The sequence below is a fragment of the Nannospalax galili genome, unplaced genomic scaffold (genome assembly GCF_000622305.1).
Source record: "Nannospalax galili isolate Female #2095 unplaced genomic scaffold, S.galili_v1.0 scaffold171, whole genome shotgun sequence".
Taxonomy (NCBI): Eukaryota; Metazoa; Chordata; class Mammalia; order Rodentia; family Spalacidae; genus Nannospalax; species Nannospalax galili.
The window spans coordinates 2,385,526-2,402,062 of NW_008329362.1; the positions used below are offsets into that span (position 1 = coordinate 2,385,526).

Below are 16,537 nucleotides of genomic sequence, written 5' to 3' on the forward strand. Positions count from 1 at the left end.
ATGTATAGCTAAAGGCTATATAACAAGCAACAATGCCAGACAGGAGATATCTTCTTTTGAGTTGTTGGCCAGGGAGGCCAAAGGGACTCCCAGATAGTAACCCAGCATAGAACTGGGAAATTGAACAGCAGACTCCAATCTTATCCAAAGGACTATAGACAAGTGATTACCGCTAGATGAGGAACAGCTGACCCTCCTAAAACAAAGACCTCTAGATAGGCTAACAAGATTCACCAGAAGGGCAAGTAGTGGGGAATGGCTGGTTGTCAGTCCCCTTCACAAGAGAAGCCTTTGTAAGTTGTTTATCAAAACATTAACATCCAAAAGTATTCTCTTTCCTTTCTTCCCCTCTCCTTCCCTCCCTCTCTTCCTGAGAGAGATAGATAGATGTAGGACTGAAGCTTGCTATCAGAAACCTTCTTCCTAGCGCACAATATCTTTCCAATACAGTACGATTCTTCAAGTTCTCATATAATCATATAATCATAATTGATCTAAGAATTAGATCAATTCCACCTTAAGAACTGAAGGATGTAACTAACAGAGATGATGGCATTGCTTAATGAAAGAGATTAAGACTTTTTAAATACCAAATCTGGGGCTGGAGATACAGTTCAGTAATAGGGCTTGCCTAGTTTGTGTAAGGCCCTGAGTTTGGTCCCTCAGACCAAAATCTTTAAAAAAACTAATAATAATAAAATATAAAATCCCAAATCTGCAGTAACTATGTAATAAACTAGATTTAAAAGAAAGGAAAAGAAGGCAAACTACGTCTCCCTCTTCTTTTTCTTCCCCTTCCCTGCAGCCATCTGGGGAAGCAAGCAGGACAGGTATTTAAGCTGAAGATGGAACACACTAATGGGTAGAGACAGCACTGAGCCCAGACCAGGTTGAAGAGAGCTTCTCTGCAGAGAAGCAGCTCTGCCAAGGGGTCAGAACCCAAGCAGAAGGAGGATAGAGCACAGGCAGACCACAAGGTATCTGTGCCAGCAGTGTGGGGAAGTCATTCATGTGCCAGAAAGGAAGAATGCAGATACTACTGGGCACAAGAGCCTAAGAGACTCTAGGCAGGGCTGCCCAGAGCCCAAGAATGCAAAAGTCAGAGTAAAAGAAGGGATGTTAACAGACTGGTTACACACAGGTAGACTGAGCAGGTAATATGAAGGATAATATACCCTTATTTCCTCACTTGTCAAGAAAGGAACAACTATAGCAAGGAAGAAAACGGGAGTGATCCATGGAGAAAAGTCTAGGATTTGAGTTATTAATGTGAACTCATGATCACAAGAGAATCAATAAAGGACTAGACAGATGCAAAAAAATTTGCATGTAAATGTGAATACATATATATGTGTGGTGTGTGTGTGTCCCTGTGTGTATTCCTTCACTTTATCCTCTGAAAGGACTAGCAACAGCAACTCCCAAATGGCAACAAGCATACCTTGTGTTCAGATCTTCTCTTCTAAATATCTTTCTCAAAAAAATCTTAAAAAGAGAACCTTAGAGGAATTACTGATGAGGTTGGAGCAGGATAACAAGACTGAATCTCTTAGAAAGTAACTGAGTCCTCAAAACACAATACACTGGCTGGGTGTGATGGTGGCGCATACCTGTAATCCCAGCACTTGGTTAAGGACAATGCTGGAAGATCACAAGTTCAAGGTTATCCTGAGCCACACAGAAAATTCCAGTCCTACCTGGGCTACAAGAGATCTTGTCTTGAAAAAACACAAAACAAAATGATGATACACATATATCAAACGAATGCAGACATTGGCCTGAAAGTCTTCTACAAGGAAAAATCAAGTATCAAAATAATAGAAGCCAAAAATAAAGTTATATACCTACAATCCCAACACTTGGGAGGCTGAGAAAGGAGGACTTCCCCCAAGTTCAAGGTCAGCATAGGCTATATAGTGAGTGTCAGGCTAGCCTGGACCACACAGTGAAATCTTGTCAATAATAATAATAATAATAATAATAATAATAATAAATTATTGTCTACTCAATAGAGCAGGAAACAAGGAGTCTACACTGCCATAAATAACCAAATGAATACATTAAAGTTTGATGGAGGATTCACAATTTCAAAGTACTTTTCCAAAAGTACTCATTAACTACAGAAGGAAATAAATTTACAGTGGACAATCTTCTCAGAAACAACCTCAACCATGTGATCAAAATGAGAATCATCAGTAATGAAACAAATGAAAATTGGGTGCTGCCTAGTATGGTACAGTGAGAAAAGCAGAGCACCACTTCTGTGATAATCCCACACACAGAACCCTAACTCAATCACAAAAACTACGGAAAAGCCCAAATTGAAGAGCCTTCTATAAAATAACCTCAAGAAGCCCTCAAAAGTGTCAAAGTGGGGCTGGAGAGATGGCTCAGCAGTTAAGAGCACTGGCTGCTCTTGCAGAGGACCTGGGTTTAGTTCCCAACCCTCATATGGCAGCTAACAACCATCCATAACTCCAGTTCCAGGGGATCCAACACCCTCTTCTGACCTCCATGGGCACTGCACAACATGGGTGCATTTACATACATGGAGGCAATACACTGATACATATAACATAAAAAGAATAAAATATATTTTTGAAAAGTGTCAAAGAAGTCCAAAAGTCCAAAAGGAACTTTCCAGATTGAAGAAGTCCAGAAAGACATGGCACTTCAATGCAAGCCATAATTGCAGATGAGTATTTTGCTATGAAGCAAACTACTAAAACTACTGGCAAAACTTAAATGGGATCTGCGAATTAGATGGTGTACTGTAGCAATTTTTTACTAGGTAGTCTAATTTTTCATTCTGAAAGTTACATTGTGACTATATAAAAACACAGCTTTGTCTGTAAAAACACACACACACTGAAGTATTTCGGAGTAATAGTGAACCACATCAACAATGTATTCTCAAATGGTTCTGGGAGAAAAAACTGAACTGAAAGTTCATCCTTCCCATAACTTATTATTTTAAATAAAAATCCAATTGAAATATACATCATGACTGCAAGAGAATCTTCCATATAAACTACCAGTTTTTCTTTGAGGCCAATATCAGAAGAGTGCTGCTTATCCGAGAGCACACTGAGGAGGAGACCCAGGGACCTTCAGAGACTAGTAGCTGACAGGCTGATTCATAAGTAAAAACAGAGGAAAAGGTGGACCCTCAGGAATCAGAGATAAGGGGGTGATTAGAAGGCAATGGAGTATGCTGATTATGTGGGATATTTAGGACTTGGGGTTTCTGGAACCACTGGAACTCAGAGAGCTATACAAACGCAGATGAATTGTGTGGCCTCCATAATAATTAAGTGAAGAATTTTTTAAAGGGCAAGAATATGAATGTGATGAAAATGATACTACATTAGGTGACACACACTCTGAGTGGAGCACAGATGACAAGGGAAAGTCATATTAACATCAACTATAAAGGTCCATTGGAACTAAAGGCACAGTCTAAGATACTAGATTTAGAGTCTGCATTCTGTTTGCTAGGCAACAAAAAGATATTAAAGGATTTGAAAGCAATATCCTGGTTGCAGGAGAGATTAGGAGAGATTAGAGGCAGAAAGATCAGCTGGGAGATTAGTGTAATAAGATTATAAGGGTTGAAATAAAGACAGAGTCGGAACTGAAGAGACATTCATGAGGCATAGAAATTTGACAGGATTTTAAAACTAAAGACAGGTAAAGGAAAGAATGAGATTACTGTGAGCCTTTACAGGGGAAACCTTAAAAAAAAGTGAGCTCTGTCAAGAGGAAAGCGGTTAAGTTAGGGACCTCAATCAACAAACAGATCCTTTGTTATCAATAAAGCATTCATTCTTATTGTCCTGTCCACACCTTTATAAGTAATCCTTTCATTAAATTCTCCTGCTAAGATCTTCATTAATATAATGCTTTGCCTTTAAGAGCCATAATTGCTTCCATAATATATATCTAAGAATTGCTTAGATATATATTATACCCACATTATCATTACACAAAATTCTACCTAACAACCTTTACTGTGGTCTAAATAGCCCATTCTGTCTTCAAGTTTTTTTGTGATTTGTTTGTTTTTCTTCCATTGCTGGGAATAGAGCTCAGAGCCTCACAGTGTGTTAGATAAATGCTCTACCACTGAGTTACATGTCCCCCCACTTTGATTTATTCTATTGCCTTCCAAGGTACTGTATGGAATCTAAGGAATCAGAAATGGGATACATCCCTCCAGACCCTGTGGAAATTCGTTCCTAAAAGGAAAAGAAGATCTGAGGACATCAGAAGACCTCACACCTGTACATCAGAAAGCAACAACTCATGTATGAAATTATCAAAAATAAAAACAATTTTTTAAAGTTTCATCAAGAAAAACAAAATTCCACTGTGAGTGAATGAATGAATGAATAAATAAATAAATAAATATTCTTAGTAAAAAAGGCAACCTTGCCCGTATCTGGTAAGAAACATGTCCCAGCCTTCCTGACCTCACTTCCTCTCTTTGAAGATGTCTGCCAAAGGTCTATAAGTCTACCAGTCTTAGCAATGGTTGTGAGGCTGCCAAGGGGCTACAGAACAACTCAGCTAAGCTACTGGAACTACAGAATGACCCTTCCCTATCGAAATGGATAAAATGCATCGAATTGAAGAATACAGTGAATCACCAGTGACTAACATATCTAAAAGAAATGCTGGAGGAGTTGGAGAGATGGCTCAGCAGTTAAGAACACTGGCTACTCTTCCAGAGGACAGGAGTTCCCAGCACCCACCCTCATGGTGGCTAGCAACCATCCATAACTCCAATTCCAGGCAATACAATGCCCTCTTCTGGTCTCTACAGGTATTGCATGCATCAATGTAATTACATAAAGGCAAATATATTTTTAAAAATTTTTTTAAATATTGGAGGGGCTAGAGAGATGGCTCAGAAGTTAAGAGCACTGGCTACTCTTGCAGAGGACCCAGGTTCAATTCCCAGCAGCTGACAACAGTCAATAACATCAACTCTAGAGGACTCCAACGCCTTCTTCTGACCTCCAAGGGCATTGCACAACATGGGTGCACTTGCACACATGTAGGCAATACACTCATACACAGTAAATGTAAATAATAAATAAAAATTTAAAACATACTGGAATAGCCAATTCACCTACTGAGGAGTAAACCCAAGATTAAACTCTATTGTCATCCAGAGTTTGAAGCTAAGGTGCTCCAATCAGTTATACTGCAGATTCAAATCACCTCTTCAGGACAGGCCTGTTTGTCCCGACTTAACAGCTGCTGGATTATGAGAGTGGGAATTCACAAAAAAAAAAAAAAAAAAAAAAACCTGGAAAGCTCTTGGAATCACACTGTAAATTCAAAATACCACACAGCTAAAGGCTGGGGTTTCAGGTCCATTTCTAGACAATATGAAGGTTTCCATATTTCCACCTACTATTATCTTCCTCTTTGCCCTCCTCCTCTCCCTCTCCCTCCTCCTCCCTCCTTCTCCTCCTTCTTGCTCCACTTCCCATGCCTCTGCCTCTGCCACCACCTCTTCCTCATCCTCCTTCCTATCCCACTTCCCATGAGAAGAACAAGTCTTGCTTAGCTGTCTGCTGAAGAGGAGAAATATGGAGCAGACCTGAATCCAGCCTCAATCAGATGTACAGACTGAAACCCAGAATATGAGGTCTAAAATCCAGCCCAGATCAAGTGATTTGCAGCAATCCACATATTAACAAGGAAAATGAAATACTGGCTTGTATCACTGAATTTACATTTTATTTATTGTGGGGGAGGCTGAGGGTGCATATTCTATGGCATATGTGTGGAGGTCAAAGGACAACTTCTGGGAGTTGGTTCACTCCTTCCAAGGGCTCAAACCCAGGTCATCAAATTCGCTTGACAAGTACCTGTACCTGCTGGGCCATCTGGACAGTCCTAGCCTCTCCTTTAATAAACAAAGCATTTTAAAGGTCTTCCTTCTGTCCTATAAAATTTTTAATAGACAATCCACCCATCAACACATATAAACTTCAAGAAATTCACATAATAACTTAATTACAATATAAAGGAGAAATAAACAACATAATTTGCAATTAGGGAGAACTAAAATGAGGCAGGCAAGGTGCTTAAGACAAAATTTAAGTGCTGATCTTGCACTTGCAGGATTATAAGAGTATCTTCTTATATTTCATAGCTACACAACCTCACTTGCCTCAACTTAGTTCTGACCCTGTTTAAAATCATGTTAGTTATATTAAAACATAAATATTTTGTGATTTTGGTAAAGGACTTAAGGAACTAGACATTTGTATCCCTACACAGCATCACCATGAACACAAACCCTACAAATGCAGGCTGATACAAGTGTGTTGCATTGGTGACTCCGTACTATGTACTGCTATTGGATTTTGTTTCCCAAATGGTGAACAATTGTTAGTAAAATTCTGAACAAAGTAAAGTCTTCCCCCAGTTTGCATGAGAGTTTGTAATATTGAAAACAACAGCATATACAAAAACCAACCCAAAACTGATGGAAATACTCTACTGGAGATGGGTAAAAGAATGAATATACAAACAAGCAACAGGGAGACCTATAAAAAAATAGAACTGTGATGTGGACTGTAGCAGCCAATCCACAAAACTAACTCACAATCTATGGTCTATATCTCCCCAAAAGTCATACATGGGATTCTAATACCCAGCATGAAGGCATTTGGAGGCAGAGCTTTGGTAGGTACTTGGATCATGAGGATAGAGCATTCACAGAAGAGATTATTATCCTTATAAGAAGAGACACAAGAAAGCTTGCTTCCAAATCTCCGCTCTCCACCATATGTGGACACAGGAGACAGTTATCTGCAAATCAGGAAGCCTTGCCAGATACCAGGTCTGCCAGCACCTTGACTTGAGGCCTTCCAGAAAGGGAGTTAAGAAATGGTGCTGAAGTCACCTTGTCTATGTGTATTTGTTAGAGCTGCCTGAACTCACCAAGCACACAACTTTTACAGCAAACAGCCTAATGGTCAGGATTTGATCAACCCCTGATAGCTTCTCTGATTTATATTCCCAATTTTAACTTAGGGCTGACCAGACAATGTCAAGCTTGTACCATTAACCAATAATACTCCTAGGTGGCCCATGATAAAAGCTTCCAGTCCAAGCAAAGCTGAAGCTTTTTCTGTTCTCCCTTCTATAAAATGCTTCTATTTCTGTGCCTGCCTTTGAGTTTCTGTCAAACACAGATGATGGTGGCTAATTCCCTTGTTATAGCAACTATGAATTTAAAAAAAAATAGCCCTTACTTGTTCTAGTTTGAGCATTCATTTATTTCCATGAGAGGAAACAAAACTCTTCACTCCTTAAGTATGGTCTGCACAGAGTGAGTTCTTTCCAGAGAGCAGTCGGAAAGGTAAAGGGAAAAAGCTTTACAGTAGAGAAATTTAAAAAACACCAGTGACAAGCAGATACTATATTGTGACGAGAATAGCACTTTGGTCTTTCTTCCCAACTCCATAATCCCAGGAAAGTGTCAAACAAAGCTCAGTGACAAGCAGTCTCCTCAAACCTGTCAAGGTATTCAAAAACAAGGAGGGTCTAGGAAGACATACTACTACACTAAATGCCATGTGGCATTCCAGGATAATAAAAGGACATCAGATAAAAAACTAAGGAAATCTAGGGAGTGGAAAGATGACTCAGTGGATAAGAGCATTGGCTGTTCTTGCAGAGGGCTTGGGTTTGGTTTCCAGGGCCCATGGGGTAGCTAAAAACAATCTAAAACTTTAGTTTCAGGGAACCTAACATCCTCTTCTGGTCTCCACAGGCACTGAACAACATGGGTGCACTTACATACATGCAGATGAAACACTCATACACATAAAATAAAAATAAATAAATAGCCAGGCGTGGTGGTGCATGCCTTTAGTCCCAGCACTTGGGAGGCAGAGGCAGGTGGATCTTTGTGAGTTCAAGGCCAGCCTGGTCTACATAGTGAGTTGAGGTCAGCTGGGACTACAGAAGACCCTGTCTCAAAAATACAAAAATAAATAAATAAATAAATAAATAGGCTGGAGAGATGGCTCAACGGATAAGAACACTGACTGTTCTTGCAGAAGACCCAGATTCGAATCCCAGCACCCACATGGCAACTAACAACTGTCCATAACTCCAGTTCCAGGGGATCCAACAGCCTCTTCTGTCTTCCATGGGCATTGCACAACATGGGTGCACTTACCTACATGCAGGCAATACACATATACGCATAAAATAAAAATAATAAATAAAAATTTTTTTGACCTCCGCGGGCACTGCACAACATGGGTGCACTTACCTACATGCAAGAACCATGAGATGGAAAGATGAGACTGTGAAGGGAGACATTGGCATGAATGTGGCATTAAAGCATAGAGGGAGATAATATAAAAAATAAGAAAATGTGAATAATTATGGCAAAGTGTTAATATACTTTAAAAAAGGGTTATGGGTCACCCCATTATTAGTATTAAACTCTATGTTGCTTCCTCTCTTTCTCTGTATCAGTAAACTACATCATAATTTAAATAACTTTTGTGTGTGTGTGTGTGTGTGTGTGTGTTTGGGATAGGGTCTCCCTGTATCCCCAGCTGGCCTGGAACTCACTATGTAGCTATGAAGACTAGGCTGGCCTTGAACTCACAGAGATCTGCCAGCCTCTGCCTCCCAAGTTATGGGACTAAAGGTGTGCACCACCACGCCTGGCAGAATTTAAATAATTTTATCATATAAAATGAACACCAATATGAGCCCAGCAAAATGTCCCTTTTCTCACTTGCCCAATGCTCCTGTTTGAGTTTACTTTACCCCTGCTTCTCCTTTCCTCTATGCTAACTACCTCAAAGTAGAATGCCAGGAAAATGACTCAATGAGTTTATTAATGGACAGTAAGAGACTGGGGTCATCACATTACAAATACCTTTCTCATGTTTGACAAATCAATAAAACGGGATCTGGAAACAGATCAATGAATTTGGCCTGAAATTATCCACAAGGTTTATGAAGTTACACAAAATTATGAAAGTAAGCAACAGAGAACAAAGAGTTAAGCAGTGAAAACACGAAACAGATAATAAAAAGCCTGTTCATTTTGACCATGTGTGGAGCTCCTAATTGTTGTCTTATGTTTCTGTGCAAAATTGAAGAAAAACAGAATACATATGGAGGACATGTATGTCACTGTGAGAAGGGGAGAAAGGATTTATTGGGGCAGGGGGAGGATCAGTCTAGAAACTAATTCAAGAGAAGAGGTGATTAAGTCAGACACAGAATTCTAGAACAAGGTCAGAATGACAGCAGTCTCAACACTAAACCAAAACTAATGTAGTAGGCATTTAGAATGTTCTGGCACTATTTTAGGCTTCACTTATTTTATCTCCTTTAATCTTTTTCATAATCTTATAAAATGCTTACTATTATTATCTTCAATTTTGCATATGGTAACTAGTGTTATGATCTTAGAACTAGTAAACTACTTGAACCCACATTGACCTTGTGCTAACAAGTGGCAAAGGTACCATCAACTTTACGAATATGAAAAGCTGGATACAATTAGCAGAAAAGCCCAATGGGACTTGACCAGCTAGACAGGCACCCTTTGAGCCTAGGACAGACTTGCACAGACCACCTGACAAACACTATTCTATAACAACAGGAACCTGTGAAAAGAGATGTGATAGGGAGAGGGTCCTAGTAAGTACCAAGAGGCAGAAGCTCCAAAAGGAGCATTTAGGCACCATCACTGATGGCAGGTAAGAGCTGAGGTCCTGGGGTTGGCTGAGGTTCTCCAGAATGAGCTGAGAACATTCATTACTTGTTCATATTAACACGTCCCTGGCCTTACTCCACTAAGCAAATACAGCCGGAAACCGAGGTTCCAGTTACTTTGTAATTAATGACAAAAAAATAAAGAAAGAAAAAGAGAAACCCACAAATAGCAGAATACATTCTTTGGTGTTTTATAGTAACTTATCACACACACCATGGGTGGTTTGATTTCCTAGTTTCTGTATTTGTTTCTAAAGGTACAATTTCTAAAAGCAACTACTTCTAAAAGTTTCACATTTCCAATTTCTAAAGTAACAAAGTAGCATGTGATAGGTTAATTTTCTATTGACAGGAATTTTACTGTTCTGGTTTAGAAAATTTGCCACCATCTGTGGAATGAAGTCAAGACAAGCAATTACAGGGTACAATGCTGTCCTTCAAGAAGCAAGTTTCTGGTTCTCCAGCACCTCTAAGGAGGATGAAAGCACCAGATATGGTGGTCCATGTCTTTAATCCAAGCATTCAGGAGGCAGAGGCAGGCAGAACTCTGTGAAATCAAGGCCTGCCTAGTCTACATAGGGAGTTCCAGGCCAGAAAGCAAGGTGCCGAGATCAGGAGGGAGTAGTTTTCATTTACATACCAGGTGTAAAGAATGACATCTCACCAACAGTTGGGCTTTCTGCTAGGAGGGCATCTGAACTTTGCCTGAGCTATTTAAAATCTTTCATAAATATTTATTTGAAAGGACTGACACTATCTACCTGCACTTTCCAATCTTGTCTGGCTAATCAATGATAAAAAGAGATTTCCATAGTCTGCTGCAAAAAAGAAGCTTTTTGATGATGAGTGAGAGCTACACTTGTCTGTGGGTATAAGGACAAATATTTAGAATACATTTAGAAATTATGTTGATTTAGGAAAATGGCTGTAGTGAATACTCTCTATGACCTCTCCAGCTACGGGTATTTGGCTAGGTTTACAGTACCAGGCATGAATTACCTCCTATTGTGTGGGCCTTAAGTCCAATTAGAAAGCTGTTGGTTACCCCCAAGATAAAAGTGTCACTATTGCACCACTGGGGATACTTTGCTGGGCAATCATTGTGGTTCGGAGGCTTCACAATAGGACTACTGACCAGTTTTCTCTTTGGCAGCTTGCACAGCATCTTCCGATACTGTGAGAGCTGGTCTTCAGGGAAGAGGCTTCCAGGTCACCTGCAGTCAATTCATCCCTATGTCTGAAGTATGTGGTGTCTTCAGCAACAGGTCTTGCATTCAAGTTCCAGGAGGCAACCAAGGGTAATGACAATGGCCTATATTGTTTTGGGAGTCTCTTGGCCTCCCCTGACCAACTACTCAAAAGGAGGTTTCCCTTGCCCGGCACTGGGGTTTTGTTGGCCCTTGGGGGAGCATTATCACCTCCTGTGGTCTGTCTGTCTGTCTGTATGTATGTATGTATGTATACATGCACACACATCTATACTGTATATGTATATTTAAACAACCTTATAAAACAACATGTTTCCCTATGGCTTTTTCAAACATCTTTATTGTTACCCTATCACTTTTTCCAGCCTCTCCCTTTGTACTACCCTCTCTCCCAATTAGCCACCCTCCCCTCAACCCCCACTGAGTTTTTCCCCCTTCATAGAACCTATATTCTACCATCCCTCTCTCAAGAGGTCCTTCTTCTCCCTTCTCCCCATGGCCCTTTCTACTTTCCTGGCATCTTGGTTATACATTCAAATCTTAAGATTCTGAGCTAGAATCCATAAATAACAGAGAACGTGCAGCATTTGTCTTTCTGGGTCTAAGTTGCTTGACTCAGTATTATATTTTCTACTTCCATCTATTTACCTGAAAATTCCATAATTTTTATTGTCCTTTACAGCTAAATATAATTCCACTGTGCATATGTACCACATTTTCATTATCCATTCATCAGTTGAAGGACATCGAGGTTGCTTCCATTTCCTAGCTACTGTGAATAGAGCAGCAATGGACATGCTGATAAATATGTCTGCAGTAGGATAAATTTCTTCTCTTATTCCCAAGACAAGTGGACTAGAAATTGAAAGAGCTTAATAGAGAGAAAAACTGTATTTTTCTGGTGTTATTGCTAATACCTCAGAATACTGCAGCTGATTTCAAACAAAGCAACCCCCTCAAAACAGTCTAGAGTGCACTTAAACCCAGACTCAAATCACTCATGTGTAAAGATACTTTTTTTTAATTTTATTATTTTTATTTTATGTGTATGCGTGTATTGCCTGCATGTAGGTAAGTGCGCCCGTGTAGTGCAATGCCCATGGAGGTCAGAAGAGGCTGTCGGATCCCCTGGAACTGGAGTTACAGACAGTTGTTAGCTGCCATGTGGGTGCTTGGATTTGAACCCGGGTCTTCTGCAAGAACAACCAGTGTTCTTAACCGCTGAGCCATCTCTCCAGCCCCAAAGTTACTTCTTTTATTAAGAAATGTTTATGCCAGGGCTGGAGAGATGGCTCAGAGGTTAAGAGCACTGACTGCTCTTGCAGAGGACCCGGGTTCGATTCCCAGCACCCACAAAGCAGCTACAACCGTCCTTAACTCCAGTTCCAGGGGAATCTGAAGCCCTCTTCTGACCTCTGCAGCACTGCACAACATGGGTGCACTCACATACACTCATACACATAAAATAAAAAAATAATAAATAAAAAAAGAAATGTTTATGCCTTGGAGCATTGTTTCTGTTCATGCTCTCTTTAATGGCTCGGCTTTAAAAGATAAATAAAATAGGCAGTCCTCACCAACTTAAGAGTTTCTTTTGAAGTCCTCTAAGGCTGTGCAAGTTTGCTCACCCCTTCTGAAAGACTCTTATCCAAGACCACTTAATAGATTTGAAGATTAGTTAGAGTTTTTCACAAAGCATGTGTATAACTAGTATACCTTCAGTTTCCTAAAATTTAGAGCAGAAAAAATGTTCTCTCAGATAAATTTTACCTTATTTTGCTAAGGTACACAGTAACTACCTTGGGCAGTGATACCTCTGGCCACAGCCAGAGCTGACAAAATACTGAAAGAGCAGACTGGGCCTGCCTATTTCTTACTTTAGCTCAGTAGGCTGTATAGGAATATCTGCTATATTTAAATGATAGGTAAGAGTAACACATGAGCAACTGCCCGCTCCAGAGTAACAACAAAAAAACTTCATTACATATTTTCCCTCTTCTGGAAAACTCAAACCCTTTATGATCTCTTTACAATGACATCTTAAATACAATAAGGATGTTGGGAGACATTATCTCATGTTTACAAAAGCCAGATATTTGGGGCTAGAAAGATGGCTCAGCTGTTAAGAGCATTGGCTGCTCTTACAGAGGACCCAGGTTTGAATTCCAGCACCTACATGGAGGCTAACAACCATTTATAACTCCAGTTCCAGGGGATCCAATGCGCTCTTCTCACTTCCACAGGCATTGCACAAAACAGGCGCATTTATATACATGGCAAACAATACACTCATATACATAAAATAAATATAAAAAATTTTAAAACAATATTTTATAATCTAAAAAGCACATGCCAGTCTGAAATGGTTGTACATGCCTAAAACCAAAGCACTCATGAGGAAAAGGCAAGAGAATCATGAGTTCAAGGTCAGCCTGATCTGCATAAGCTATCTCAAAAATCAAATGCCCAAAAAGGCACTTTTCATTCCTAAAATGCCTGAGGATACGCCTAATGTAAGCTATCTTAGATATATGCACACCCTATAAGTTGTGGTATTTGTCCAGATGCACACTGTCCATCCCATCCCAACCCCAGATAGAGACATTCCCTGAGCTGTTCTGACCCAGCTCCCCAGTTATATTTATATCACACCAGCAAGCCTCTCTCTTACTGATTCTTGCTGAGCTTCTGCAATGGTTTGTCCTCTGACAATCATATCCTCTCTATAACACAGGAATCCTTTTCCCTCCCTTGTCTGTGAACTTTTGACCAGTCACCTCAGAAGAATGCTCTAAGTTTCAGTTGTGACAAAAATAATAAGGCCAGTTTTGAGTGCTGAGTATTACCAATACCCCTGAGAACAGGGAAAGCAGGAACTTAGGTGATGAACTGAAATAAAAAAGGACAAGAGTTCCATAATCTTGGGAAGCCCCAAAGACACTCAAGCTAAGTCATCCATCTTCCCATGTGTCATTATGGGCAATGACCAGAAGATAGAACTAGAAAGACTGAAAAGTCAAAATCCTTGCTCTCAAGCTCTTCTGACTGCACTAGAGAAATGGCCTCTTTCCGAAGTACTTCAAAAATCTCCACCAAGGTGTCAAGCACAGGACCCCTGCCAACTCAGACAAGGGACCAGAGCGGAATAGGGAAATGGGTGTGGGCCAGCCCTAATCTGGGAACTAATGGAGACTGATTACTACCGGGTGAGGGAGAGTAGGCCTTACCTATGAACTCTAGATAGGCTGACTAGACTCCAGTGGATGAATTTGCACTGAAAGACATCTGGGTACAAATGCCTGACTGGATAGGATTTAATAATGAGGTCCGGTGGGGTGGCAGGGGGCATGAATCAGGTAGAGGGGGTCTAAATCTGATTAAGAACTGTTGTATGAAATGTACAAAAACTCAATAAAATTTTTTCTAAGAATTTCCACAAAGTTCTTATCCTTCTCCATAAACTAAGCTCCTTTCCTGTTTAAATGCACTTTTAAAAGTGCTCACTTGTATTACATGGTTGGGTTAGAAACAACTTAAAGCACTCCCTACAAGGACCAGTCTGACCACAGGAGGGCAGTTCTTGCCTCTCTTAGGGGTGTGCTGGCTAGCAATTTTAGAGCCCTCTCCATCAATAACTTAGAACTTGCTTCCAAGGGAAAGAGAAATTGGCAAGAAAAAGAGGGAAATAAGTTCAGAGGAATCTTCTGGCAATCTTTGTACTAGAACTTCTTAGTTCTGCTTAAAAGGGAAGAGAAATGCCATCCAATGTCTGCCACTACCTTTTGAAAAACCTCATCTTTGCTGTGGTGGCTTACTGCCAGTTTCATGTCTCAAAAACCAATGCCAAAGCCTTCTCTCCTCTGCTCCATTCCTCCAGAGAAAGCAAGGGGGTGAATATTCTCTATGTGTTTCTCCTTTTACCTTCCTTTAGGACGAGAAGGTGTATAAAACCCCAGGCAAAGTAAGTCCAGCATCACTGGGAAAAGAGCCTGGGGCTCTTCCTATCATGTGTCCAGGAGGCCAGAGAGCCTAGCCCATTCATCTTTTACATTTTCTTTATCTCTTAGGAGCCCAATTAGAAATGTCCCTACATGAATCATCTGTGGAAAAATACCAGATCTAGTGTTGCTGGGGAAATTTAAAAAAAAAAAAAAAACTAACAATTTTCTTTCTTAGAAACTGCCCCTGTGCAGCTGGAGAGATGGCTCAGGGGTTCAGAGCACTTGCTGCTCTTGCAGAGAACCCGGATTTGGGTCCCAGCACCCACATGATTGTAACTCTAGCTCCAGGGGACCTGACACCTTCTTCTGGCCCCCTCAGGCACCAGGCACACACATGGCATACATAAATACATGTAGGCTAAACACATAAGATAAAAATAAATCTTTAAAAAACTACCTGGCCCTCTTTTTAATAGGTATTTTCCTTTCTGTCTGTTATATATACTGTTAGTATGTGGCACTACACACATGCATACATGTGTGTACTGATAACCATTAACCCTATTTTAAGCAAATGAGGCATATAGACATGTCCTGAAATAAGCATTATGTTTGTATTAAAAAGAAATGTTCACATTTCTTAAAAAATCTACGTCAGTGCACCTACCAATAACACGATACACATACTCAAACTGCTTAATAGAGTAAGGCTTTGAGACTAGAAAGTATTATGAAGATTCCTTTCCCCAAAGCAAGGAAAAGAATGTAAAAAGCAGCCACCCTAAATAAAACCCGTATCTTTGAAACGATTCGAACTAAAGAGCTGAGGAGCCTATTCAAATGACAAAATAATTCCAGCGTGCAGAATCCTGTCTGCCTCCCAGGGAGGCTATCCAAAGGATACTATGAAACAAGTAGAGACAGGAACGCATTGAAGTTAAAGTCATCGAGATGCTGACGCTTAGTATCTTAGAAGCACACGTCCTAACAAAATGAGTACATTGTGGCAAGTGTCTAAAAGTTAGAACCATGCGAGAGGCTTTTGCAGCCGTGGACTCGCAGGGTACGTAAATTATACGATAAAAGACAAGTATATTTGGTTGTGCATCTACTTCTACATAATTGAGGACGACAATGATTTCCCATAGTAGCATGAAAAAAAAAAAGTGTGTCCACCTTGAACCCATAACTATTTGCAGACTTGAAAGACTACAACCGTTCCTTCAAAATCCTTTTTGCTTCTGAATTGTCTCTGGAGTGTTCTTAACCTGAGTTTCCCCGTAGTTTCTAACGACTTGGTGAGCTGGCGACAAGTTTACTAAGACCTGCAGGTCCTAAGTGCATTTTCTCCCGCGCACTTGTTCATCTCTGAAGCAAGAGCACTGGAGAACATCTCAAACTTGAGCCGCGGTCGTCGCCAAGTCCAGGTCCTTCACATTCCCTTGTGGGACCTGACACGTCATCCGCGCTCCTCAGGACCTCGCCCGCCCGTCCACATCCCGGCGACACCCGCCCTCCGGAACGCCGCTCCACGCGCGGTCCACGGGCGCGCGCCCAGAGCCCGGGTCCCGCGTGGGCCCGCGCGAGCTCGCGCGGCGCGGCGGGGAGCAGGTC

The 16,537-nt window shown here is 40.7% G+C and overlaps 1 protein-coding gene across 6 annotated transcripts in view; it reads right to left on the reverse strand.

Moving 5' to 3' along the window:
• St7 (suppression of tumorigenicity 7) overlaps positions 1-16,537 on the reverse strand; it is a 303,239-nt gene that overhangs the window by 286,096 nt on the left and 606 nt on the right. The window lies entirely within an intron of this gene.